The sequence below is a fragment of the Cervus canadensis genome, chromosome 18 (genome assembly GCF_019320065.1).
Source record: "Cervus canadensis isolate Bull #8, Minnesota chromosome 18, ASM1932006v1, whole genome shotgun sequence".
NCBI classification, from domain to species: domain Eukaryota; kingdom Metazoa; phylum Chordata; class Mammalia; order Artiodactyla; family Cervidae; genus Cervus; species Cervus canadensis.
Genome location: NC_057403.1, coordinates 50807650 through 50834999, shown reverse-complemented (window position 1 = coordinate 50834999; position 27350 = coordinate 50807650). Strand labels below are relative to the sequence as shown.

The following is a 27350-nucleotide window of genomic DNA, read 5'->3' as shown; positions in this document are numbered from 1 at the left end:
GAAGAGAAACACACTTTCCTCCTATCTTCTTCCTACCATATTTTTAAACCACTGTACAGAAAACAAGGCAAATAAACCCCTGGATCAAGAGCTCACATTTTTAAGAGGAAAAAACAAACTTGATATTTCATGTTGCAAAATCTATTTATGGGCCCTACAGATACACTTCTCAGTACAGTCATCATTAGAATCAAATACTAAATATTCCCAGGAAGAAAACAAGTGTATGTTAAAATGGAGTTGTTAAAAATGTTCTGAGAAATTGTTTTTATAGAATAACCAAACTTTCATTTATTCAGTGTCTTCCTCAGTAATTCCTCCACATGGCGAAGGGGTGGAAGACAGAGAGGAGGTGTGGACAGGGGCCTGGGCAGGTCCTGGACTCAGGAGGACCTGCAGTCACAACCACTCACAAACCTAACTTCCTGAACAGACATATAAACCAACAGCTATAAACTCCAGTGCTTTGTTTTAAAGATTCAGCTATTTAAACTGCATCTGTGGCATATTCTTTCAAAGCGTGTATCAACTCAGATTGCCTTCTGTGTGATCCCCTGTATAGGTCACAGTACACAGGTGTTCCCAGGCACACGAAGCTGGCATGGCGTGCGGGGAGCGCAATAGGCAAGCCCCATGTCTCCTGTTAAGAACCTGCTCCAGAGAGAGGACCTGGTCCCGAGTCCACTCCAGGGAGGATCAACACACGTGAGTGAGGGTGCGTCCGGCACCAGGTTCACTGCCAACACTCACTGCTCTTGCTTCCTGGTGTTCACACAAGTGCCTTGGGCCCTGAGAGAGAATCCCAGGACCATGGAAGGCTCCCTCCCCTGTTCTGGCTCCAAACCTGATGGAGTAGAGAGAATGAAGGCCTGCATGACAGGCTGCTTCAGGCCAGGGCTTCAGAAAGTTGGGCCCCTCACTGCCTACGGGGTTGCTGTGGCCACGGCACACACTTCATGCTCACAGGCTGAAGTGAGCAAGCCATTCAACCCGCCGCTCCATCTCCCTATCTATAAATGAGGACAAGCATCACTGCCCTGTGAAGCCACATGGACCCAGGCAAGTGCCCAGGACCCAAAGCAACTGTCAGCAATGACAGCGCCCACTCCTCAGGGAGCCTGTGGGGCTTAACGATCCATTTCAATTGCATTTGCACAGAGCTGTATTCTCAAGTGTTATTTTATTTACAGCCCCTGATGAGTCTCAGCTGAACAGATGGTACTGTCTGGGCTCAGGTAATCGCGGGGGTACTGACCAGGCTTCTGTGCAGGGAGGGCATCCAAGGACCAGCTCTCAGGACCATGGCCACTAGGTCAGCAGCTCCAAGTGAACCGACCAACACAGACTTGAGAGGATAAAATAATTCCATCTTTCAAAATTACACTGAATCAAGGAGTCAGGGACAAATGCAGGCACTCCTCTGCAGCCTGGAGAAGGCATCTGGGAGTAGGAGAACCACGGGCGAGAGCAAGGCTTGCATCGCAGGCAGGCAGAAGCCTGGCCAAGGCCTGCACAGGTCAGGGCCAGCTCTCCACTCTCTTCACCTTCAGGAAACACTGAAGTGCACTTCTCTGGTTTCATTATGAAGCTTCAGTAAAGAAGATCATTCAGAAGAAGTGAAAGTTGCAGGTGAAAATATATAAACACATACACAGCACAGTGGAAATGAGATGAGAACTGTGAGGAAAGGCGAGTGGGCTACATATCCTAGGTGGGTCAAAGAGTCAGGGGGTCATTTCCCCATATCTCAACTGAACTTCTTCAGAGCCATACAGGTTTCAAAATCTTCAAAAGCCATACAGCCACCAGGAAACCAAGAGAAAGGCTGGTTTGTCACACATCACTAACTTACAAGGTGACCACGAAAATGTATAATTCCCAAACTTGTAGAGAAAAAAACTAAAAAGGCAAAATAGGAAAGAAAAAAGAAATGGAAGTCAAGTGTGACAATGTGACAGAACTAAATGTTTATTAAGTACAAAAGTGAGAGGACCGAGAAACAGCTGAAAGACGAAGTATGTCAGACTGGAATGGAAAATGCATCCACCTAGCTCAGAATGAGCAAGGAACGGCGAAAATGTAACAACCCAGGAAGATTTCGAGAGGATAGAAAAGATACTGGGTTAACCAGCAAGCAGAGAGGACACAACCAGAGAGGAAGTAGCCACCCCTGCAGAGCAGAGGCTCGCTTCAGGAGACGGGAGGATGCCCTGGAGTCAAGAGCAAACCCTGATACAATGCCAGAACAGACACTACAGCACCCTGCAGGAGCTGATGGGCCATAGACACCAGCCCAGCAAACATCAGAACACAGTAGCCAGTCTGACCCGACGAGTACACACAACACTCCAGCCACTCATCACACAATGAATGCCCTTGCTTTTCAAAGACACGGGACAAGCAGTCATGAAAACTGTCCACACCAGGCCCACAGAGCAAGTTTAACAAACCTGAAAGGACTGACCTCTTAACACCGGAGTGCAGCGTACTGGGGTGGAGAGACCACAGACATCTTAAGTCTGAGAACTAAGAACAAGGGTCAGAAAGAGGAAACTACACTGGGAATTAAGTCTTTAAAACCGGGGAAGACAAAATGCTACACAGTTAACTGGGAGACGCCGATAACAGTGATTCTTAGAGAAAAAAATAGATAAAAAAGTGTTTACTTCCAAAAAATATCTCAATAAAGAGGCTTTTCAAATCAGAATATATCTAACAGTGTGGAAGAAATGTGATGAAGGTAGTAACACAAAACCAATAAAAAACAGACATGTAACAGAGTCTAAACAAAGTCAAAAGTGGACTTTCATTTTAATGACCCATAAAACAGGCAAGCTGAAAGGCACAGCCAAGGCACTAATGCAGAAGGGCAGAGGCAGAGAAGGAGGGCTTGGTGGGCGGGGCGGGAACTGTGTCAGGGAAAGGCCGGGGGTGGGGCGGATGTTGGACCCTGCACCCTGGAGGCCTCCCCATGGTCCCACAGTAGTCGAGACAGAGCTCGATGACACATAGGCAACAATCACCAACTGTAAAGACAGTACTATACAATTAATAAATACATATTATATGCTCGTCAGCCAGGGTTCCATCAGAAACACAGATATGCGTATTAAGAGGTTTATTGCAAGGAATCAGCTCCCAGGGCGTGAGTGCAGCCCCGAGCAGGAGCCTTCCCCCAGACGCAGTCAGGCCACTCCTTCACCCCAGCCACTGACCACTGAGCACAGGGCTGCCTACACAGCTGCCGACATCCCACAGCAGTGCCGAGGCCAGTGCAGGAACACATGGACCCTGCAGCCTCACCGGCACAACACGTGCACTGCTGTTGTCTGCTGCTGTGCACTCACTCAGTCGTATTCAACTCTGCAACCCCATGGACCGCAGCACGCCAGGCTTCCCTGTCCTTCACCGTCTCCCGGAGTTTGCTCAAACCCACGTCCATTGAGTCAGTGATGCCATCCAACCATCTCATCCTCTGTCACCCCCTTCTTCTCCTGCCCTCAGTCTTCCCCAGCATCAGGGTCTTTTCTAACGAGTCGGCTCTTCTCATCAGGTGGCCAAGGTATTGGAGCTTCAGTTTCAGCATCAGTCCTTCCAATGAATATTCAGGACTGATTTCCTTTAGGGATGACTGGTTGGATCTCCTTGCAGTCCAAGGGACTCTCAAGAGTTTTCTCCAACACCACAGCTCAAAAGCATCAATTCCTCAGCGCTCAGCCTTCTTTATAGTCCAACTCTCACATCCATACATGACTACTGGAAAAACCATAGCTTTCACTAGACGGACCTTGGTCTGCAAAGTGATGTCTCTGCTTTTTAATATGCTGTCTAGGCTTGTCATAGCTTTTCTTTCAAGAAGCAAGCGTTTTTTAATTTCCTGGCTGCAGTCACCATCTGCAGTGATTTTGGAGCCAAGAAAATAAAGTCTGTCACTGTTTCCATTGTTTCCCCATCTATTTGCCATAAAGTGATGGGACCGGATGCCATGATCTTTGTTTTTTGAATGCTGAGTTTTAAGCCAACTTTTTCACTCTCCTCTTTCACTTTCATCAAGAGGTTCTTTAGTTCCTCTTAGTTTTTTGCCATAAGGGTGGTGTCATCTGCCTCTCTGAGGTTATTGATATTTCTCCCAGCAATCTTGATTCCAGCTTGTGCTTCATCCAGCCTGGCATTTCTCATGATATACTCTGCATATGCTAAATAAGCAAGGTGACAATATACAGCCTTGATGTACTCCTTTCCCAATTGTGAACCAGTCTATTGTTCCACGGCCAGTATTAACTGTTACTTCTTGACCTGCATACAGGTTTCACAAGAAGCAGGTAAGATGGTCTGGTATTCCCATCTCTGTAGGAGGTTTTCCATAGATTGTTGGGAACCACACAGTCAAAGGCTTTAGTGTAGTCAATGAAGCAGAAGTAGATGTTTTTCTGGAATTCTGTTGCTTTTTCTATGATCCAACAGATGTTGGCAATTTGATCTCTGGTTCCTCTGCCTTTTCTAAATCCAGCTTGAACATCTCAAAGTTCTTAGTTCACGTACTGTTGAAGCCTAGCTTGGAGAATTTTGAGCATTACTTTGCTAGCATGTGAAATGAGTGCAACTGTGCAGTAGTTTAAGCATTCTTTGGCATTGCCTTTCTTTGGGACTGGAATGAAAACTGACCTTTTCCAGCCCTGTGGCCACTGCTGAGTTTTCCAAATTTGCTGGCATGTTGTGTGCAGCACTTTTACAGCATCATCTTTTCAGATTTGAAATAGTTCAGCTGGATTTCCATCACCTCCACTAGCTTTGTTCATAGTGATGCTTCCTAAGGCCCACTTGACTGCACACTCCAAGATGTCTGTCTCTAGGTGAGTAATCACACCTTCACTTTAAGATCTTTTTGTATAGCTCATTAAGATCTTTTTTATACAGTTCATCTGTGTATTCCTGCCACCTCTTCTTAACCTCCTCTACTTCTATTAGGTCCACACCTTTTCTGTCCTTTATTGTGCCCATCTCTGCATGTATGCCCATGTGTAAACACACACACACACACAAGCTCTCTTCTCCAGATGATGAAAATATGGTATTTTATGCTTTATCATTCCTTATTATATTTCCTAATTTTCCACAATGCAGAAGCAGAGTATTGCTTCAGCAGTAAGGTTATGTTTAAGAAGAGAACAAAAGAGGTACCTGCAGCAGCCCACTTTCACCTGGTGTCAGGAAAGGACTCAGCCGGGCTATTCACAGGTAAGTGCATCCAGCCATGGCAGGGCTCCCAGCTGCTCAGCAGATGGAAGGAGGCCTTCTGAACTTGGCATGAAGGGGTATGGGGTTTTGTCACTTTCTTTTCTTTGCATCTTTCAAGATGATCTCCCAGTTTTTCTTTTTCAGGTGTCAGTCTGGCATGTTACGGTGATTGATTTTTGAATGCTAAATCCAATGTGAGCTTCTGAGGTAAATCCTACCTGCATTACTATCCTTTTAAATTGCTAATCTACTTTGCTTCAAAGTCAGGGTCTTTACAGCCACATTCATGTGGGAACTGGCTTGTGGCTTTTCAGCATGACCTTCTCTGATTACAGAAACCAGGTAACCCTGCCTCAAGGACAGAGGGGAAGCCTGTGTATGACGGACGCTCCCCGCTCTTTAAGGGATGGTAGAAATCACCAGTGAGGACACCAGGGACTGAAGGCTTCTTTGTGTCAAGATCTTAATTAAAAATTCAATTTCGTTAACAGACACAGGGTTACTCAGGGGATCCATCGCTTCTTCAGTGAGCTTAGGGAATTTGTGTCTTTTAAGGAATTCGTCCAAATTTATTGGCATAAAAGTGTTCATATGCCAGTTGAACTGTTGTTTCCAGAACAACACTGCAGATTCAAGTGTCAGTTCTGTGAAAAAGGTACGGTGCAATTTTGGGGATCCCCCATGGTGGTGCAATGGTTAAGACTCCACACTCCCAACACAGGGGCCCAGGTCCCATCCCTGGCCAGGACACTAGATCCCACATGCTGCAACCGAAGATCCTGCAAGGCCACAACTAAGACCCAGTGCAGTCAAGTGATTTTTTTTTTTAAAGGACATCACACATAATAGATGTCAACAGAAGCCAGGCTGTTGCCTCCAAGGGCTGATCCCAGGCCCTTCAGCCATCACCTCCAAAGCCCAGGACCTGCTATTGGCAGGGGTGGCTCCTGGACCCGTGGTGCACTGCTGGGAGAACGTAAGGCGCCACAGCCACTGGGCAGGGCCATAAAAAGCCCAACTCCTAATTACCATGTGACCCCACAGGTCCACTCCTGAGCACACACCCTCCCTGCAAATGAGAGCAGGGTTCCAGAGAGTTATTTGCTCTCATATTCACAGCAGCGTTACTCATAAGAGTCAGAACATGGACACAACCCAAGTGTCCATCAACAAATGAATGGATGACAAAATGTGGTTTATCTATACAATAGAATATTCATCATTCAGCCTTAAAAGGAAGGAAATCCTGCAATATGCTACCACACAGGATTTTGAGGAACAGAACATTGAGGACATTATGCTCAGTAGGCAGCCAGTCACAGAAAGACAAATACTGTAAGATTCCACGGATATGAGGTCCTTGGAAGAGTCAAAGCCACAGAGAGACACAGTAGACGGGATGACAAAGGGCTGTTTGTAACCCTGGCATCACAGTCCCTCCCAGCCCGCCTCCTTCCTCGGCAGGATGGCCCTTCTCCCTGGACAAGGAGGAGCACAAAGAGGTTCTCCCGAAGGTGACCCCTGCAAGGGAGCCAGGAAGGGGCTGCCCCCGTGAGCCCCTCTGGACTCCGGTATGGGGAGTGCCCACAGCTGCTCCTGTGCTGGGATTGGGGTGGGGGGAGCGGGGGTGACAGAGCCAGGAGCAAGCTGGGTGCTCTGGGTGAAGGAAGGGCCTTGGGGAGGGGCTGACGACACCCCGCCCTCCCCCAGCGCACCTCCTCTGCTCCATTCTTTCTGTGAAGAAGGCTGGGCTGAGAGCAAGGAGAAGCAGCAAGCCCTTGACAACACGAGTCAGGCATAATTACTCTGCTGACTGCTGACATCTGGTCCTTTTCCTTCTGTGAGGCCACACCCATGTCTCACAACCACAGCCCCCAGGCTCCTCCAGGGGCACGTGGTGCAGGGACCTCCTCACACGCCACCAGCAACAAGCACATCCACAAACTTGGGTCCCAAAGACCCCTCCACACCCCCCCACACAGCAACACTCTCCACACACACCCTCACACAAACCCTACACACACCCTCCCTCACATAAACACAACACACACACACACACATATCCACACACACACCCTCACATAAACACACCCCACCCACAACCCACCCACTCCACACACATACCCACACCCTGCTGCCAGTTTTAATGAAGAAGAGACTGTGGGTCTAGCTGCAACTTCCAGCCCCACCTCACAGGTCCCTGTGAACAGCAGGGCTGCAGCCTCTGGGCTCTTGCCCACGTCACAGGGGCTTCACACCCACATCCACTCCCACTCCCCGTGTCTACACGTGTGCAGATCAGTGACAACACAGGCAGCAAGCAGTGCACATGTGCCTCGATCCTGGGACCAGGTTTCCAGGCCAGGCTGGCACTGAGCCCTGGTAGCAACTTGGGTGCGACCTTTCCCTCATGGCCCTCCCCATGGGCCTCCCACAGAGGGGAGTTCAACCAAGTGGGCGTTCTGTGCAGAAAGGTCAGAGAGTAGCAGCTTGAGGTTCAGCTCTGCTGTGTGACCAGTGGGGGCCTCTGTGGACATTCTCTGAACTCTGTCTCTCAAAGCAAGAGCAGCCAGGCCCAGAGGCTTCTGTGCTGAGGATAGGCCCCACACACACTCGCTCCACACAGGTCTCAGAAGGTGATGCTCTGAAAGCCCAAAAAGTGAAGAAGAAAGGATGCCTTGAACACAGAGAACCAGACCACCTGACACTAGGCATCTTTCTGATGAATCACCATAACCATTGTGACACAGGGCGCTGCCTGCGGCCAACTTAACCATCAAAAGTGCTAGACTTTCCGTGTGCGCGCTGAGGAGCCAAGCAGAACAGAGGAAAAGAATTAATCCACCAAGAACTCTAAGTGGAGTGAAAAATTTCAGGATAATTAATTAAAAAAAAAAAATCAAATGTCAACCAACTGAACAGGGCTCTTGGTCTGCCCTGAAAACTGAACGTGGGGTTAGGGGGCCGCTGGGCTGGAGAGACGCGGCCTGGATGCGGCCAGCCGTGCCCGATGCCCAGCCTCAGCGGCTGCTACACAGTGCTAACCCAGGTCCCGGTGATGTGCGGTGCATGCCCTCGCGCTTACAGAAGTGGGAACCGAGGCGGAGGGCAAACGAGGTATCAGCTCCATTCACGTCATTGTTTTCATCAAAGATTCTTATAAACAGAAAAACAAAAAATTTAGAAGGAAATGACCTGCTACAGACACTTGCCATTTCAATTTCCTCATCGCTCAAAAATAAACACTTTCATCTTTATTCACCAAACACTCCATTTTCTGCATCTCCAAACTACTCAATTCAGGTCCAAAGATAAATGGGTATATAAAAAGCACCTCCTTTCTACCAAGCAATTCATTGCGAAGAGATGGTTATTTCTGGCCCCCAGGTACAGAATACCAATACGATTTTAACTCCTTTGCTCCCAGGTTGGCTAAGCCACAGGCTCCTCCAGAGCCCCTGGTGGCTACACCTGTGTTCTTGGGGGCCCCAGAGGGGGGTGCTCTGGCTGGTAGACAGTCACCATGTACACGGGAAGCCATAGCCACCTCTGCTGAAAAGCAACAACCCAGAGCACACAGGCTCACGGGCCAAGAGAAGACACGGAGGCACCGCCGAGTGCACTTGCCAGTCTCCACGTGAATGACCCACACGAGGCCTGGTGTCTAAAGGAGGAGAGAGGCTGAGTGGGTCTTGCCTGAAATATAGCCCTGGTAACAAACATCATGCCAGGCACGGCTCCAACAGGTCCCAGGGCCCAACCCTGAGAGGAGAGCAAGTTACTGACCCACACGGCTGCACAAGCCTGGGTGACCGAGGGAGTGCTGCAGGAAGAAACCACAACACCCCTGGGCGGGCAGCCCAAAGGGGCAGCGGCCCTCCTGTGACCTGCCCCTCAATCGTTCGCCACCAACAAAGAGCCACGCGGGACAAGCATTCTGTCCAAAAACCATGTGAGGCGACTCCGTGGGATAGCCCACTCCCAGCTCTCACAAGCAGGCGGACCTGCTCCTGCACCAAGGCCCACGGGGCAGTCACACGGGGGAGTCAGCGCACAGCCCGGCCCGCCACCCCTCCGTCGCAGACACGTGCCCGTCGCAGTCGCCTCACCTCTAGGGTCTGCATTGGCAGCTGGTTCCACGTGAAGAAGCCTCGGGACGCGTCCAGAAGGAGACTTTCGTGCAAAGGGGAAGCCACACCTGAATCAGACCTGCAGAGCTGGACTGTCAAGCGCCCAACAAGGACGTGCTGCAGCGCTGCCAGCAGGCCCCGAGTGAGGCCCCATTTCCAGAGCAGGGGCCCAGGGCCCGCCTAGAGCCCAGAGCCCTGTCCACAGGCTCATCAGGACACACGAACCACAGCACCAAACCTTCAGAATTCTCTTCGCAAGAAATGAATGTCCCGTGACTACTCAGATCCTGCCTGGAGAGTATCTGTCGGTGGACATGTTTGTGTATACACACACACATAGACACACACCCCAAAGTTACTCACTTCACCATCCAGTGTTGGTGAACATCTTCAGCCCCAGGAATGAATGTCAGGCGGGTGGTAGACGGCTGGGCCTGGCTTGGCTCACCCGCTGGGTGACACAGCACAGCCAGGCCAGCTCTTTGGGCCGTGGCCACCCAGCGTTGTTCAGACCATGTCTGCTTTCTCCCCCTAGACCACTGGGGACCCTTCGAGTCCAGGTGCCGTGTGGCCATACTGTGGAGGCCAGGAAGGCAGCAGGGGGCAAAGACCCCTGCTCAGACCCACCTCCTCCTTCCCCGGAGCCCAGGAAGCCAAGGTAGACGCGTCAGACTGTGCCCAGTGCAGGGGCCAAGGCGGAGCTGAAAGCAATCATTACTGCAGCCTCCACTGCACCAGGCTCTCCAGAGCTAGAGATCAACAGTCTGTCCTGGCCTTATAGCCTAACCCAAAAATAAAACTGCAGTTTTTAAAACACAAGGTCATTTATTTATTCAAACTATGCTCTGTCAAATAACTTTTTTGTCTGGATTTTCAACTTTCATACCACTATCAATTATCTTAAAACAGTTAACGTTATTTTTGTTCACTTGCTAAGTCAAGTCCAACTTTTTGCGACCCCAAGGACTGCAGCATGCCAGGCTTCCCTTTCCTTCACCATCTCCCAAAGCTTACTCAAACTCATGTCCATTGAGTCAGCGATGCCATCCAACCATCTCATTCTCTGTCGTCCCCTTCTCTTCTCACCTTCAATCTTCCCAACAATCTTTTCCACTGAGTCGGCTCTTCACATCAGGTGGTCAAAGTATTGGAGTTCAGCATCAGTCCTTCCAGTGAATATTCAGGGTTGATTTCCTTTAGGATTGACTGGTTTGATCTCCTTGCTGCCCAAGGGACTCTCAAGAGTCTTCTCCAGCACCACAGTTCAAAAGCATCAACTCTTCAGTGCTCAGCGGTCCTTATGGTCCAACTCTCACAACCATACACGACTACTGGAAAAACCATAGCTTTGACTAGATGGAGTTTTGTCAGCAAAGTAATGTCTCTGCTTTTTAATACATTATCTAGGTTTGTCATAGCTTTTCTTCCAAGGACTCAGGCCCCCAACCCCTCACAACATAGTCCAATTGCTGGGCTCAGGGCTTGAGACAGGAAGAGAGGTGAGGCAGGCTCTGTCTTCATTGTAAAAAATTTGGATAGTACTGATACACTAAAAGAAAACTAAAGACAAATCCCCCACCTTCCAGTCTCCAGTGAAACACTGAAACAGTATTTCCCCCTCTCCACTTAAGATTACAAGTGTTACTCAAGAGCAACCTTCCCTAAAGTAACACAGAAACACGTGGTTGAGTCCCCAGATCTGCAGGGCTTCCCACTAACCTCTACAATTGCCAGGACTGGTCATCAGGCCCTATCTCCACCACTGCTCTGTGCAGGAACAGAACAGTGGGAAGCAACGTGTACGTCCCAGGCTGTGGGGCGCACTCTCTTCACCTAGAATACAACCTCAGGAAACAGTCCCTCTCAAGCCCTGTCCCCCTCCTCGGACCACCACTGCCTGGTTCTCCAGGAGCCTCCTGCCACTTGGAAATGCCCACCTGTGACCTAAGGCAGAAGAAGATGCCCCAGTGCTGACTAAGGTCCAGACAGGTGTGAGAACCAAGGTCACCTGAGGTAGGAGTGGGAGGAACCACAGAGGAGAGGATGAGCCTGTGTATGAAAGTTCCAACAGGACAGAAACCTGCCAGGGGTCAGCCCTGAGGGAGCATGGACATCCAACCTCAGCTGGAACAGTGGGGACAGGCCCTTCCTGAGGCTGCTTCCTGTCTGACTTCAGGCCTCCTCATCACACTGTGTGGACACCTGCCAGTTAACGTGTGTCTGCAGTGACAGAGCTGTGCCAGGGCAGCGCAGCCTGCAGGCAGCAGCGGGAGCCCAGGGCCGCACACAGCCAGGCACAGCGGGGGGACAGCCCATGACAAGAGTCGAGAGGCAGACACCAAGTGCACACGTGCGGGCCCCACTGACCCTGGAGAGAAGCCTCCCCCACCGCGCCCACAAGGGGAGGTGATGGTGCTCACACTCACCACAGAGGGAGGCGCTCTAAGACCCACAGGTGAGATAAAGAACCTACAACACCTCACCTGTCCTGAGTCCTGAACTCCCCTGGAAGGAGAACATTCCCTAAGCTGAAGCCTGGCCCAGACTCCACCCTCAGGCCCTGGGACGGGGGCATGCCAAAGGGACTGGCCAGCTGCTTCACACGCCTGCAAGTCTAGCCCTGAGCCAAACCCAGAGCCTGCCTGGAGGGTAAGGGAGTTACTAGCCACAGCCTGCTCACCCAGACAGGTCAAGCACATCTCAGGAAGCAGGTGAGACCCATCTGCAACCTCCCCCAGTTGTGCGGAGGAGCCACCTGCCCTGAAGTTGTTCTGAGACAAAGGCGTGTGCCTTAGCTCCATACGGACACTGATCCAGAGCACAACAGCGATCAACACACACGCAGAGCTGAGAGGGAGACCATGAGAGGCAGCTGGTGCAGAGAGGCAGGTGTGGTAGAGGAAGGAGATTGCAGAGAGGGCAGAGCGGTCTTCCAAGTTCTCATCACAAGAAACAGCATTTGCCGCTGTGTGAGGTGATAGATGACTAGACTTCATGGGGTCACTTCTCTGCACACCTGAAACTTACACAAGGTGAAATGTCAATTGTGTCTCAATAACACTGGGGCGAAATGAAACATAAAAAAATTTTAAACTTAGAGACAGGGAATGATCTTTTCCTTCCTTTTGCCTCAAACACATGGCCTTTGGTCTGACAACATTTTACACCAGCCCACATTTAGTATATGCAGAATTCAATCCCAAAGACAGCCCCACAGGTGTCTGCATCATGGAAGGTCAGTGAGGAGTTTGCTGGTGCACACGTGAGAGCCTGTGTGTGTGTGCACATACATGAGCACAGACATAAGCACACACCAAGAGGCCACTTTTCACAGCAGAGTTTATTAGAGAGGCAAGAACTTCCAGGCCATAAAAAGGAAATGAGATCTGTCCTCCAGCACAGGGAAGCCTGTGGCACAGAGCACCCCCCCACACACAGCAAGAGAACCCCCTCCCAGGAAGTCTGGCTGGATTCCGGCCAGAGATGAGCCACAGGAGGGAAGGCACCCAATAGCATCCAAGCCACCGCCAACTCTGCTGCAGAAATGCAGCTAATCCCCACATCCCAAGCAACCAACAGATGTTGTATGCCACCTGTAACCTCTACCCTCTTCACAACTTTCTAGTTGGACCACTGTGTTAAAGAAAACACCAACTAAATGCTTTCTAGGCAGCCCTGAAGCCAATACCTAATGAACAAAACCTTCTGCTCCTCTACTCTAGCTTTCCTGAACACAGGCTCAGAGAGAAGGCTCAAAGAAACACCAATTCTCCATGGCCAGGACCCAGAACATCTGAGTAAATGCATTCCCCAGACAGCTACAGCACCCATGGTGCTCGCATCTTGAGACCTCAGCCCAGGTGCCTGCCCCCTCCCTGCTGGAGATGGAGACACCCCGGTCCAAAGGAGGGAAGCTCAGAGGGACTCCCATGTTGCAGGCTGGCCAAGGGCTGCCCTCTATGGCAAGAAAGAGGGCAAAGAAACTGGTCCCGACAAGAAAACAGAACCAAAGGACCAGGCCTTCACTCCTCAGAAATTATATTCACTAGAGGCTTCCCTGGTGACTCAATGGCAAAGAATCTGCCTGCCAATGCAGGAGAACACGGGTTTGATAACCCTGGCCTGGGACAATCCCACATGCATTAGAGCAACTAAGCCTGTGTGCCACAACTACTGAGCCAAGGGGTCCTAGAGCCCGTACTCCCCGAGAGAAGCCCTTGCTCCCCAACAAGAGAGCAGCCCCCACTTGCTGCAACGAGCAAAAGCCCGTGTCGGGCTGGATGAGTCACAAGCTGGAATCAAGACTGCTGGGAGAAATATCGGCAACCTCAAATATGCAGATGATATCACTCTCATAATAAAAAATAAAGAGGAACTAAAGAGCCTCTTGATGAAAGTGAAAGAAGAGACTGAAAAAGCTGGCTTAAAACTCACCATTCTAAAAACTTAAGAACGTGACATGCAGTCCCACCACTTCACGGCATACAGAAGGGGGAAAAGTGGAAACAGTGACAGATTTTACCTTCTTGGGCTCCAAAATCACTGCAGACAGTTGACTGCAGCCATGAAATTAAAAGACATTTGCTCCTTCGTTGTAAGGACTATTGCTGAAGCTCCAATACTTTGGCCACCTGATGAGAAGAACCACCTCATTAGAAAAGACCCTGATGCTGGGCAAGATTGAAGGCAAAAAGGAGAAGGGGGCGGCAGAGGATGAGATGGTTAGTCAGCATCACTGACTCAAGGGACATGAATTTGAGCAAACTCCAAGAGATAATGGAGGACAGGAAAGCCAGGCGTTCTGCAGTCCATGAGGTCGCAAACAGACACAACCTAATGACTGAACAACATCATACAGAACTCCAAACCAGCAACTGTGTACCAATATATTTTGAGTCATCACAATCGAGATCATCTTAAAAGATCTGCAAAATCTGGAAAAATAAAGACAAAATTTTAGATCAAGTGATGAGGCTGAACCACAAAAGACAAAACTTCATTCAGCCAAGTGTGAGCTACCTGGTTCAAAGGACCAAGAGAATCAGTGTTTAAAGCTGTGAGACGCACAGCCAGTCTGGAGACAGCTTCTCTGCAGGTAGAATTATGCAAGGAAACTGGCTGAGGCCCAGGAAGGGGCGGGCGCTGCTAGAGGAGGGGCTGGATGGCGCCCAGCAACCTGTCATGGGAGCAGAGTCCACGTGCCCCCTCCAACCCCGGCCCTCTGGGAGCAAAGGCACACAGGATGCCTAGTATTCTGCTTTCTTCTGCCTTTCTGCTGCCAGTCTGCACAAAAAGAGGGGAAACCAGCTTAGGGCACTGACCCAACAGCTGAGAATGTGTGCTCCTGAGTCTGTGAGCTCACCAAAAGACCAAAACGGGAGACACACGCAGACACCTACTCTGAAGGGGGCCAATGTTCACGTCCCCTTGACAACTACAGGAGGGGACTTACCACCAAGGGTCCACCGAATCAGGAGCCCTCTGAAAACGCACACAAACTCAGGCGCTGGCGTACTGGGGAGAAGCAATGCACACTCTGGGAGTTTCCCGAGGCTGTGACATTCTGAGTGACCAACAAGCATGGAAGCTGACTTGATTTGTTCAACTACGATTTCTCACACAGGCTGAAGAGCTCAGTATAGCTGTTTATAAAATGTGGTCCAAGGACCCTAAGGAATTCTGGCAACCCGCTTTTGGAAACTTTTTTCATAGCAACACTGCCTCTTTGGCTGGGGTGATATTTTCACTCATGATGCAAAGGTGATGGTCCAATATGCCTGAGAACCTCCATGATGAAGTAGTAACTGTTAGTTTCATTAAATACCAGGCCTTTCCACACTTGTCGTTTTCATATTCTATGTGACAAAATATGAAATGCACATGAAACATTTATTCTATGTACCAATAACAGTTGCCTCCAGCAAAAGCGTTTTTTCAGGGAAAACCATTTTTATATGGAAGAATGACTGACAGGCAGGCTCTAGAGACACAGGAATTTGGCAGACTGCTTCTAGAAAATGAACAAAATGAGACTGCCACTTCCAGGAAAACACCTGAACTTTTGTTTTAATTTTAGTTTTTATTTTTGGCCGCACAGCTTGAGAGATCTTATTTCCCCACACTGGGACTGAACCCAGGCCCCCGGTATCAGAAGCTCAGGGTCCTAACCACCGGGAATTCCCTGACCTACTTTTTGCCAATGCTAAAATTCAAGTATTTGATCAAATATCAGAATTTTGGAAAACTCTATGAACAGACAGCTTCTGGTGGCTTAAAGGCTCCTCTGATGAGAGAGCTAACAAGAAAAACAAAAGCAGCAAAACAAAATACGTTAGCATCTGAGAGATGGAAAGTACTGAGTACACCACAGCTGACCAACTGCCCATGGGCACTGCTGCAGAACTCAAAACAGGTAAAAGGTCTGGTTACAGTGCAAAGAAGACCAAAGGGTCAAACACAGCTGAGAAGAACTAACTGGGACCCAGAGTAGGACCCTGCACTTCCTCTGACCTTCACCACATGGCCATTCGTTAGGTTTCAGTATCATATCAAACAACACCTCCAAAACTATACCAGAAAGCCATTACAGGGAATTCACTGGTGATCCAGTGGTTAGAACTTGGTGCTTTCACTGCCATGCCTGTGCATGCCAAGTCACTTCAGTCGTGTCTGACTCTGTACAACCCTACAGACTGTAGCCTACCAGGCTCCTCTGTCCATGGAATTCTCCAAGCAAGGATACTGGAGTGGGTTGCCATTCCCTCCTCCAAGGGGTCTTCCCAACTCAGGGATCGAACCCTTGTCTCTTATGTCTCCTGCACGGGCAGGCAGGTTCTTTACCACTAGTGCCACCTGGGAAGCCCCAGGCCTACCAAGGGCCTGGGTTCAATCCCTGGTCAGGGAACAAAGATTCTGCAAGCTACAGGGTGTGGCCCTCAAAAAAGCGATTCAAATATTCTTTCCTATTCCAACTACATTTTTTCTGGTATACTTTAATCAAAAGAACATATGGCAGTTTTTCATTTTGGAAAATACAGCAGTTCTTGAGTAAAGCTGTGCTATTTAGAGTAATGTGCAATGGGTTTATTACTCCTTTTAAACAAAATGAGTAAATGAGCGTTTTAATTGATAGATGTCCCTACACGGACAGGAGTCATTTGGGCCCCGCGGTGCTCCCAAGATGAAGAGTTCCCAAAACGACAGGGTCCAGGAACACAGGTGGGCAGGAAAGATGCCTACTCCAGGCTCCATTCCTTCACAGACCCTCCCAAGACTGCACCAACAATGTTACCCTAATACATGTGTGTGAGAAGAGGTAAAAGATGAACATACACAAAATCTGAGCACTTCTCTCCAGGAAGCACCGGCTTTCTGTCTCCCTGGTGGTAGCTGGTGCCCAGGGCCGTGTGGACAGAGGCGACTGGAGCAGGGAAGCAGGCCTGTCTGTTGGTTCTCCTCCCCGGACACGAGGGAGGGCCCTGTGCCCCGGGCAGGCAGGACCGGGCCTGCATGCTTCCTGCTCAGCAGACTGAACAGCACCCCTGTGCAGACCCGGCACTCGGTACTCTGAGGGTCAGGATGAAAGGGTTCAGAATCTCATCGTTTACAGATGGGTTGAAGGCCTTAAAGTGAAGCTGCGGAACAGGGGTGGATGGACGGTCCCGAACCACTGGGCAGACCTGCTTCAGAACAGGGCTCAGGCCCCAAGCATCAACCTCACTGCTGAGTCTGGGAGCAGAGCCCACTCTTGAAAACGCAGTGTGGGTCGAGTCTGGAGACTCTGGCGGCACACAAATGGCTACAGACCTCATGACTCTACATGTTTAAGCCCAGGCTAAATACTGCTGGTCTAGTCTCTGAAAGGAAAGTTAAGTGGTGTGGCCCAAAGCACACTGACAGGACAGGCACACAGGCTCCCTTGGGCCCAGTGAGGGCCCTGCACCACCTGTGGACTGGGGTGCGTGCCCTCAGACCCCTGGAGACCAGGGCCCAAGGTCATCCTTCTCCCTGTCACCCATCACCGGCTTCGCACTGTTGGGGGGATGGCTTCCCCAAGAGGCATCTCAGGAGTCCCCTGGACGGAGGGCTGCAGTGTTCTGGAGCAACATCCCGTACAGTCCAGGGCTCTCGGAAATGGAGGACAACATAGCACAAGTGTCCAGGTGGCAACGCCCCCTTTTCCAAGCAGTTCAGAGAGGTCAGAACTGAGTTCAGAGGTCAGCAGCGGGCTTTGTTTACTGTCTACTTCCCATTCGAGAAGACCAGAGAGACAATAAAGTGATCCAAGATGCCCTTCAGCAGGTGAACGGATAAACAAACTGTGGGACATCCAGATGGTGGGCTATTATTCAGCACTAAAAAAGAAAAAGAAAAATGAGCTATCAAGCCTTGAAAGGACATGGAGGCCCCTTAAATGCACATTACTAAGTGGTAGGAGCCAACCTGAGAAGGCAGTATGAGCCTGACCACAGGATGTTCTGGAGAAGGCAAGAGTGCAGACAGGGGAGGTGGGGGGAGACAGGAGCGCTCCTGCGGGGGGAGACGCCGCAGCACACACGGAGCCGCCAGCACCCAGAGGGAGGCTGGACGCAGCCTGTGGACCTGGGGACACCGAGTCTGGGCAGCATCGTTATCAACCACAGGCGCCTGGTGGCACGGAGGATAGGAATCCGCCTGCCAACGCGAGGGGCACAGCCAGGAAGATCCCACACGCCACAGGGCGACTGAGCCCATGCCCACACCGACTGAGCTTGCACTGCAGAGGCTGGGCTCCGCACACCGCAGCTAGAGAGGACTCTCCTCCTGCCGCAACCAGAGAAAGCCCGAGCAGCAGCGAATACACAGTGCAGCCAAAAATAAATAAGATTTTAATAAATAAATACACAGACCAATCCCTCCTCTGGGGTGAGTAAGTGGGCACTGAGTGTGTATGGGAAATCTCCGCACCTTGCTGTTTGATTCTGTTGTGAGCCTAAAACAGAGTAACAGAGCGCTGGGCTTCGGTAAGAGAGGTAGCCTGACAGGCTGGGCCGGGCCCCCGCTGCCAGCCCAGCCTCCCATCTCACCTCCTCCCCACCCAGTGCCCAGGCTCTGCCCTCCTCAGGCTCAAGGGGCCCCTCTGCTGTGGGAGGGCAGACAGGGTATACGACTCCACCTTTGGCCAAGCTGACAAATGATCAGGTCAAGAACGAGGACACCGGCAGCAGTGTGGGATCACGGCTGTCCTTTCCCAGCCACCCCAGCAGGGCCCCCCGGGCGCTGACCGCTTCCACACAGGCAGCCACGAACCCCCAGGGGCCGACAGCTGGGCGGTCTCCACCTGCCACCCTCTTAGGGGGCTGCAGATGCTGCGGACTCCTTTGAGGCCACTGTCCTGGGGACATGAAGCAAAGTTCAGTTAAGCCTCAGGACAAAGAGTGAAATGCTCAGAGTGAACAGAACAGCAGCTTCTTCCCCGGACAAGAAACAGACCATGATGGCAGGCACAGGGCCTCTAGAAAAGCAGCTCTGCCGTCAGCCTGGCGCGGGAACCTGGTCTGTCTGCCCTGCGCCCAGGCTCCACCCTGCACTGAGCACTGCGTGACGGCCCGAGATGCCACCCCCACCACACACACACACAGCACCCCCCACCACAGATATGCCACACACCCGCCACAAACGCACACACAGCACCCCCCCACAATACCCCCAACCACACACACAGAGCACCCACCCCACCCCAGACACCCCACACACATACCACAAACCCACACACACACACAGAGGGCACCCCACCACGACATACCCCCCACCACGGATATGCCACACACCCACCACAAACACACACCCACACACAGCACCCCACCACTATACCCCCCACCACAGATAAGCCACACACCCACCACACACACACACAGAGCACCCCACCAGACACCCCACAAACCCACATACATATACACACACAGCACCCCACCACCATAGACCTTCACCCATACATACACACACACACAGCACCCCACCACCACATACACCACACAGCCACCACAAACCCACATACACAGCACCACACATGTCCCTCACCAGATACACAATATACACACCACAAGCCCACACCCACATACATACACACACACAGAGCACCCCACCACCACATATCCCCCACCACAGATACACCACACAGCCACCAGACCCACACCCGCTCCCTCCACACGCACTGGGGCTCCACCGTGGCACAGGTGTGAGAGGGGCCCCTGCACTCAGTCCCTGCCCCTCCCCTCAAGGCAGACCCCTGCAGAGTGACCTCTCTCCTCAGTGTAACAAGGACTCCAGGACGCACTCAGTTTGCTGCTGGTAGCTACGGAACCTTGAAAACCCTACTATTCAACACCTTTGAGGCCTAGAGCCTTATGATAAAAACGTGGGGAATGGGGAAGAAATACAGAAGTGAAGGTGTCTGGACAGTCGGTGCTGCTCACAGCCCTCTGGGGCTCCTGGAAGAGTGGGACCCCTCCCACATGAGCCACGGGAGATGGAGACCCCCCCCGAGACCTGGAAGAACAGCTGTCACCAGATGGAGGATGCCAGGGAGATGTCCTGTGGAGACTCAAACACAAAGAAAAGGGATTTTTTTCTTCTAAAAAAAAAAATGAGGCATTAGCTAAAGGAGATTAGAGGAGCTTACACAGCTGATCATAGCTTTTCCCATAAAAAATACCCACAACAGGGTTTCTCCAGCTGTGCCCCCACCCCCACCCAGGCAGGGCTGCAAACCCTAACCCTAACCCTCTGTTCTTCCCCTGACCCATCCATGCCACGGGCCTCAAGCCAAGACAGCATCTGACATGCTAGCTGTGAGGCTGGGCTGCAGCAGAGCTGACTCCACAGGCTCCAGCACCCAACTCACACACACTGTGCCAGAGAAGCCCCCCCGACACACACACACGGGCAGGGACACACACACACACACAGGCAGGGACCCCCCCCACACACACACACGGGCAGGGACCACACACACACACAGAGGCAGGGACCCCCCACACACACACATGGGCAGGGACCACCCCCCCACACACACACACAGGCAGGGACCACACACACACACACACACACACGGGCAGGGACCCACACACACAGGCAGGGACACACACACACACAGGCAGGGACCCCCCCCAACACACACACAGGCAGGCAGGGCAGGGACACACACACACACACACACACAGGCAGGGACCACACACACACACACACACACGGACAGGGACACACACACGGGCAGGAACACACACACACACAGGCAGGGACCCCCCACACACACACGGGCAGGGACACACACACACACGGGCAGGGACCCCACATACACACACACGGGCAGGGACACACACACGGGCAGGGACCCCACACACACACGGGCAGGGACACACACACACACGGGCAGGGACCCCACACACACACACACACACACGGGCAGGGACACACACACACACAGGGGCAGGGGACCCCACACACACACACACACGGGCAGGGACACACACACACACACACACACACACACACGCAGGGACCCACCGTCCTGCTTCTGCAGCCCAGGCTTCCTGCGGCTCCTCCCTACGTCCGCCGCGCTGCCCGAGGCCAAGACGAAAACACATAGGGGTGCCAGGCGCAGGGGAGGTAAGCTAGACACTAAACTTTTCAAAAGAACAGAAAATTTAAAAAGTAAAAAAATCCTTGTTCAAAAAATTAACAAGAACAAATTTTAAACCCAGGCTGACCCTAACTAGGAGATGGAGAAAACGGACAAGGAGAAGGTTCCTGGAGGAGGCTGGGAGTGTACCGTCGGCTGGGACCCACATGCAGACGCACTGCCCACGAGACCCCACCCACCCAGACAGCCGGGACCCTCCAAGGTGCTCAAGGGCTCCGGGTTTACTTCTGATAAACAAACCACCCGTTCACAAAAGGTCCACAGAGTCCGAGGCAGTAAGTGCCACATGACTTCCCAAGAGCTGGTTCCCACCCCCTCCTTCCTCCCGGCACTCCGGCCCCGCCCCAGGGCCTCTGCCTGGACAGAAGCAGGGAGCAGGCAGGCGCTGAGACAGCAGGCGCACGAGCACCGCCTGCCCCGCCTGCCTGATGGCAACCTGGGGGCCCACGCTGCCCTCGGCCACGGTCCCGCACTGCTGTTGGCTCTGCTCTGCTTCCCTTCCTCACCTCCTGGTCAGCCCTCAGTCCACCTGCAGCACCCCCAGCAGGCGACTCTGCGGATCAAACACGGCATCCTCACCCTCAGAACACAGCAAACCTAGAGCCTCACCACCATTCCTTTTCTTGACGCTAAGAATACCCAAATCCCTATTCCCCAGGAGCAACACAAATGTCTGGCTTCCCTGGTGGCTCAGTGATACAGAATCTGCCTGCCAAGGCAGGAGACATGGATTCGATCCCTGAGTCAGGAAGATCCTCTGGAGAAGGGAATGGCAACCCACTCCAGTATTCTTGCCTGGAGAATCCCATGAACAGAGGAGCCTGGTGGGCTACAGCCCAAAGGGTCACAAAGAGATAGTTCAACTGAGCGACTAAACAACACAAGTGACGATCAAAGTACCAATTCTATGACACATAAGCACTACTATGTATAGAACTGATAACTCTAGGGAACTCCATCAGCACTCTGTGATGACCTATGTGGAAACAGAATCTAAAGAAGAGTAGAGACATGGTATGTGTAACTGAGCCACTTTGCCGTACAGCAGAAACTAACACACATTGTACGTACACTAGACACCAACAAAAATTAGTTTTTTAAAAAAGGTATCTCTTCTAGAGTGAACACGGTCCAGCCACAAAGGCACCTCCCCACCTCTGCCCTGGTCAGCCCCCAGACGGCCCACCAGCCCACAGCACCTCCACCACCTTACCCCACCTCCTCCTCCCGTCCAGGTCCAGTGGGCTCAGGAACGGCCTCAGAAACACTGACCTCAGAAACACAGGCAGCCTCACGGCGCCCGGTCCTGAGGGGCGGCAGGAAGGAGGCGGGACTCCATGCTGGTCCCACAGGCAAGTTCAGCTCGGGTTCCAGAGAAGCTGTGCAGCTCTGCTCTGAGGCAGACGCAGGCCATCTCTTCACCCTCCAACATAACACTTGGAGGAAATCCCTTTAGCCAGCTTTTATGAGCTGATGGCATCAAAAAATAAAATAGGGAGTTCCTGGTGGTCAGGACTCCACACTCTCGCTGCCGAAGCCCGGGTTCAAGCCCTGGTCGGGGAACTCAGATTCCACAAGGGGCACAGTACACTCAAATAAATATAAATAAATACAATGAACACTGGCTCCATGAGAATCCCTGTTGCTAACAATGGAAGGAAAATGACTGCAATATCATAAGCAACAAATGAGCCACTACTAACAGCCCACAAGCCCTTTCAGCCCCTTCCTGCCCAGCACAGCTGCGGAACCAGAGCCCTGAGGCCGCTGCAGCCAGAAACACCCGGAGGAACTGGGGTGCAAGCTGGGCCCAGACGCCCTGTCTCTGACCTACCAGCTTCCCAAACCCTCTCCTTGGCCACACAAGTTTCCCCAGCACCTCAAACGTCTTGGCGTAAGAAAACTGATGTTCTACTGACCACCAAGACCTGTGGTGGGCAAGAGTGAGAACTTTTCTGGGAAAGCATGTAAACACAATGGCCAATTTTTATATGAACAAAAAGCACACATTTAATGAAACCTAATTTAAATGACATCTAATATTCCATACTTTGTATGTATTTTAAGAGAACCTAGAGCAGCCAGAACTCTAAAATTACAATAAAAAGTTATTATACTCAAAAATCTAGAATACAGAAGTTTTACTGGTATAATTAGCTATGCATATTTCTTTGAGAAAGAAGCAAAAGTGCGCTTCGTTACCTATTTTTAAATCCTGACAAATATCTCTGTTAAACAGGCAAATGTATTATTAGCAAAGGATCTATGAGCTTCTCACCAACTGCAAATCCACCCACCACCGCCCTACAGCCCAGGCACATCGTGCGTGCTGTGATGTGAGGGGCCACAGCCACCAGCAGCCGAACGCTCCTCAGGTAGCAGCAGGGTCAGCAACTGTAACACAGTATAACCTTCAAAACTTGTGATCAAAAAAAAAAAAAAACTTGCAAATCCAATCAGCCCATTATGGACCCCAGAGCCACAGTCATTCCAGACCAGCCCAGAGTCTATCCAAACTGGGCCCTAAAGGATGCCCAGGAGGGAGACAAGCACAGATGGAAACACATAGGGTCTTTAACAAGCCCACTTCTGTTGGAAAAGGTGACCTCAGACGGGACCTCTGTGGTTCATATTCCACCTTATGTGATCAGAATGAAAATTAAGAATAATGGATAATATGAATAACAACGAAAAAGCATTACAAAGCCTGCAAAATTATTGTGTTTTTAAAACTTGTGCCTTTGGATGCCAGGAAAGGTCATGGAATGTAGACCCTTCCACTGTTCATACCCACAGTCACACCTTTATCTCTATCCCATCCAAACAGTGGATTTCTGAAGACAATTATAATCAGTGTAATCAGTATCGACTGAATATTTATGGTTCATAAAAGTGATCAACAGCATTAGATACCCGGGATTACCTGTGATTCACTGTCAAAATGCCAACCCTTCCATCTCAGACAACATTCCAAACAGGAACACGCCCAATCCACCAGAACCATCAGGCCAGCCCCGGAACCTGTCAGCAGCCTGGCTGGTAAATTGTTTTCTTTTCATCAAGGATCACCAAATGCTTACTAATTACCTCATTTAGGCAGCATCTTGTTTTTTCTTGTCATAAATTAAGGCCAGCTTCCAGTCTCCAAACAAAGGCCAAGCTCAAGCATGCAGGTGTGGGTCGGCCTAGCTCCCCTCTGCCCGCCCCCCACCCCGGGGCAGAGGCTCTCAGTGGCTGCCCTGAGGTCCAAGACAGCTGAAGGCATGGGCTCTTCCTGGAAGATCGCCCTGGGGGCCTCCCGGGTACAACAAAGCCCACCATACCCCCACCCTGCACCACCTACTGCTGGCTGCTCTCCCACCCCAGACCACCCTGCAGACTAAGAGTTCTCCATCACACTCAACCCCGTTTCCAAGGAAACACTTCCGTCATCAGGGAGGCCGGCCAGGTGCATCTCAAAGTGGCCGCACACAGGACGGCTGAGACAGGGTTGGGTCCGTGGGGTTGAGCAGCAGGAAAGGCTTCTTCCCTGTCTGTCGGAAACAGCACAAAACGCAGAGAATACACTCTGGGGCTGTTGGCTTTAAAACCCTAATACCTGGCCAAGGTGTGAAACACTGAAAGGAGCCAACAGTTTTCTTTCCAACTGTTATCAATCCACAGATCAGAAGACACAAGCAACTGCCCCTGGGACATGTCCCCTAAGGGAGGAGGACTCTGTCCTAGAGCACGAGTGTCCAGTCAGGCTGAGGCTGCACCAGGACTCCCAGGAGAAGGCAAGCTCAAGGCAACCCGGCCAAGAGCCCACCCCACACCCACCAACCACACACGGGCCTCAAACCTGAGGAAATTCACGTGTGCCTACTAGCTGGCCCACACACTGGACACAGGGCAGCATGGGCCACCCCGCTTCCCCAGCGGAGGGGTGACAGCACCCAGGTGGTACAAGCGCGACAGGCCCAGAGCACCAGACAGGACAGCAAGCGGGTCTGCGGGCTCCAGGTCACCTGAGGACAGAGCCACTAAGACAAAAAGTTGGTAAGAAGTCAACTTTCTGCACAGACCAGGCTGCCCAGTGTCTTCATGTGTCCACAGGCCTCCTCTCCCTGGGACACCAGGGAAGCTACCTACTGACCCACAGGGTTCACCACCACCCTACAGCCCCTTGTCTCCCTGAAATCCAAGACAAAACCCAGACACTGAGACAAAACTAGCAAGCCCAAGAAAACCAGCAGGAAGACATAAGAATGACTTTAATACTTCTTTTTACAAACCAATGAAAACAATACAAACTGTTGAGAGAGAGCTGGTGCAATAAAATCCTTACCGAGTCCATCGCTGAAAGCTGTGGTTGCTGACTGTGAATTAAATCCAACAGAGGCGTGTCCCAGAGCAGCGGTGAGGAGTTTCTGAAACAACAGAATCCAGTGAGCGCCTATAAATACTAATTACCCCTCAGTTCTTTTCATAATGTCGCCCCTCTCTGTGTGGACCACACCATGGCCCTTCCTTCACTTTGGTCTCTCTGACAACTCCAAGGTTTTAGGGTGCCTGGCTGTATGGGAGAGGCGCTCACGCCCGGGACTCAGGGAGGGCACCCCAAGCAGACACCTCTGTCTGGACTCCGCTCCTGGACAGCAGTGCCCAGAAAGGCCAGTTAAGGAGAGAACACGGGAATGGGCGTCATTCTCCCCAGAGCAGATGCCTGAGGCCTGGGGCCCTCGCAGGGTCATCTGCACATGTTCTCCTATTTGACAGTAAGCCTTTGCCAGAGTTACAGATTTTGTAGCTTCTACAGACTCACTGTCACACTCAAGAGTAAAATCTGAACTCACCCTTTGCTGACAAAACCCGCACGCCAGCCTCGCCTGCCCCTCACATGAGCCAGTCCCGCCACACTGTCCCCTCCCCAGCCCCTCCCTCCATCTACCCATGGACCTGCCCGCAAACGCAAAGGACCATGATTCAGACCAAATGAGCTCCCAGGATCTAAGGTCAGAGACGTGCCTCTAGGTCCAGTGCAGGAGAAGCCAGAGGACCCGGGCGACCCCAAAAGAACGAGCACATGTCAACAATGTCACTAAGAAATATCATACAGAGGGGCCTCGTGGGCAGGCCAGCCACAGGCAAACAGCCCCCTTACTCATAAGTAAGCTGCAGCTACACATATCAACAGAATTGAATCTCAAAAATTTTATCAACGAATGAAAAAATGTCTCCGAGGAATATACTGAATATATCTGGGTCTTTCAAAAACACATGAAACTTGGGACTTCCCTGGCAGTTCAGTGGCTATCTGCCTGCCAGTGCAGGGTGCACGGGTTTGGCCCCTGGTCTGGGATGATTTCACAAGCCGAGGGGCAAGCAAGCCATGTACCCCCACTACTGAAGCCTGCCCGCTCGAGAGCAGATGCTCTGCAATGAGAAGCCACTGCAACGAGAAGCCTGTACACCACAACGAAGAGCAGCCCCTCCCCACCACAACCAGAGGAAGCCCCCACACTGCAACAAAGACCCAGCAAAGCCAAAAATAAAATAATAATAAAAAATTTAGGTACATGAAATAATACATTTGATTTATCACGTATTCATTCAAAACTAGGAGTTTAAAGGTACAGAGACAACATCTTTTCATTCATCAAACATTTTTACATCAAAACAGCAATTTCAACTATTTGAAAGTAAACTCAAAGTCTAGTATCAAAAGAAAAGCAAACGGCACCACATGTGATCTTCCAAAAACACTATTAAAAAAAAACCCAGATTTTATTGAGAAGCCTCTCCAAAGACCTATGCCAGAAATCAAATCAATGGACACTGTGGCCTGGCCATATGAACAAGCAACGCTGCCGGTGAGAAGGGGAGGTGACGCTGCAGGGTCACAGCAACACTGCTCCCCAGGAGAGTTGTGCGGTCTCAGGTCACACAGACCTGGTCTCCACAATGCCGTGGGGGTTTACAACCCCAGCAAGCACCTCCCGTCTCCAAACACACCAGTGGTGCCGGGTCAGGATGGGACGCGCAGACAGGAACCAGGCACGGCTGGCGGGACAAGCGCTTGTGGACAGCAGACTTCCAAGGTCTGCACACGAGCTACACGTGTGTGTGCACAGCTGGGTCAGGACTTTTTTGTCCTTCTGTTGCTGGCACAGAATTTCTGAAGCTGACGTTAACCACAAGCACTAGAAAAGCAGCTTCCAACCACACCTTGGTTTTCTTGAAAAGCACAAGCTGCTCACTAAGCTTCTCGATTTTCCTATAAAGATGGTAACAGAACAACATAGCGTTTATGATGAAGCAGA

The 27350-nt window shown here is 51.3% G+C and overlaps 1 protein-coding gene across 5 annotated transcripts in view; it reads right to left on the bottom strand.

Annotated features, from left to right (window-relative positions):
- The window catches only part of ANKRD11 (ankyrin repeat domain 11), a 120320-nt gene that overhangs the window by 43186 nt on the left and 49784 nt on the right, over positions 1 to 27350 (bottom strand). For 4 of the 5 annotated variants that reach the window (XM_043437585.1, XM_043437583.1, XM_043437586.1 and 1 more), the window contains exon 2: positions 25376 to 25457. The exons of the other annotated variant lie outside the window; for it this stretch is intronic. The gene's annotated coding sequence lies outside the window, so the exon portion shown is untranslated. The remainder of the gene's footprint in view (positions 1 to 25375; positions 25458 to 27350) is intronic. 5 annotated transcript variants of the gene reach the window in all.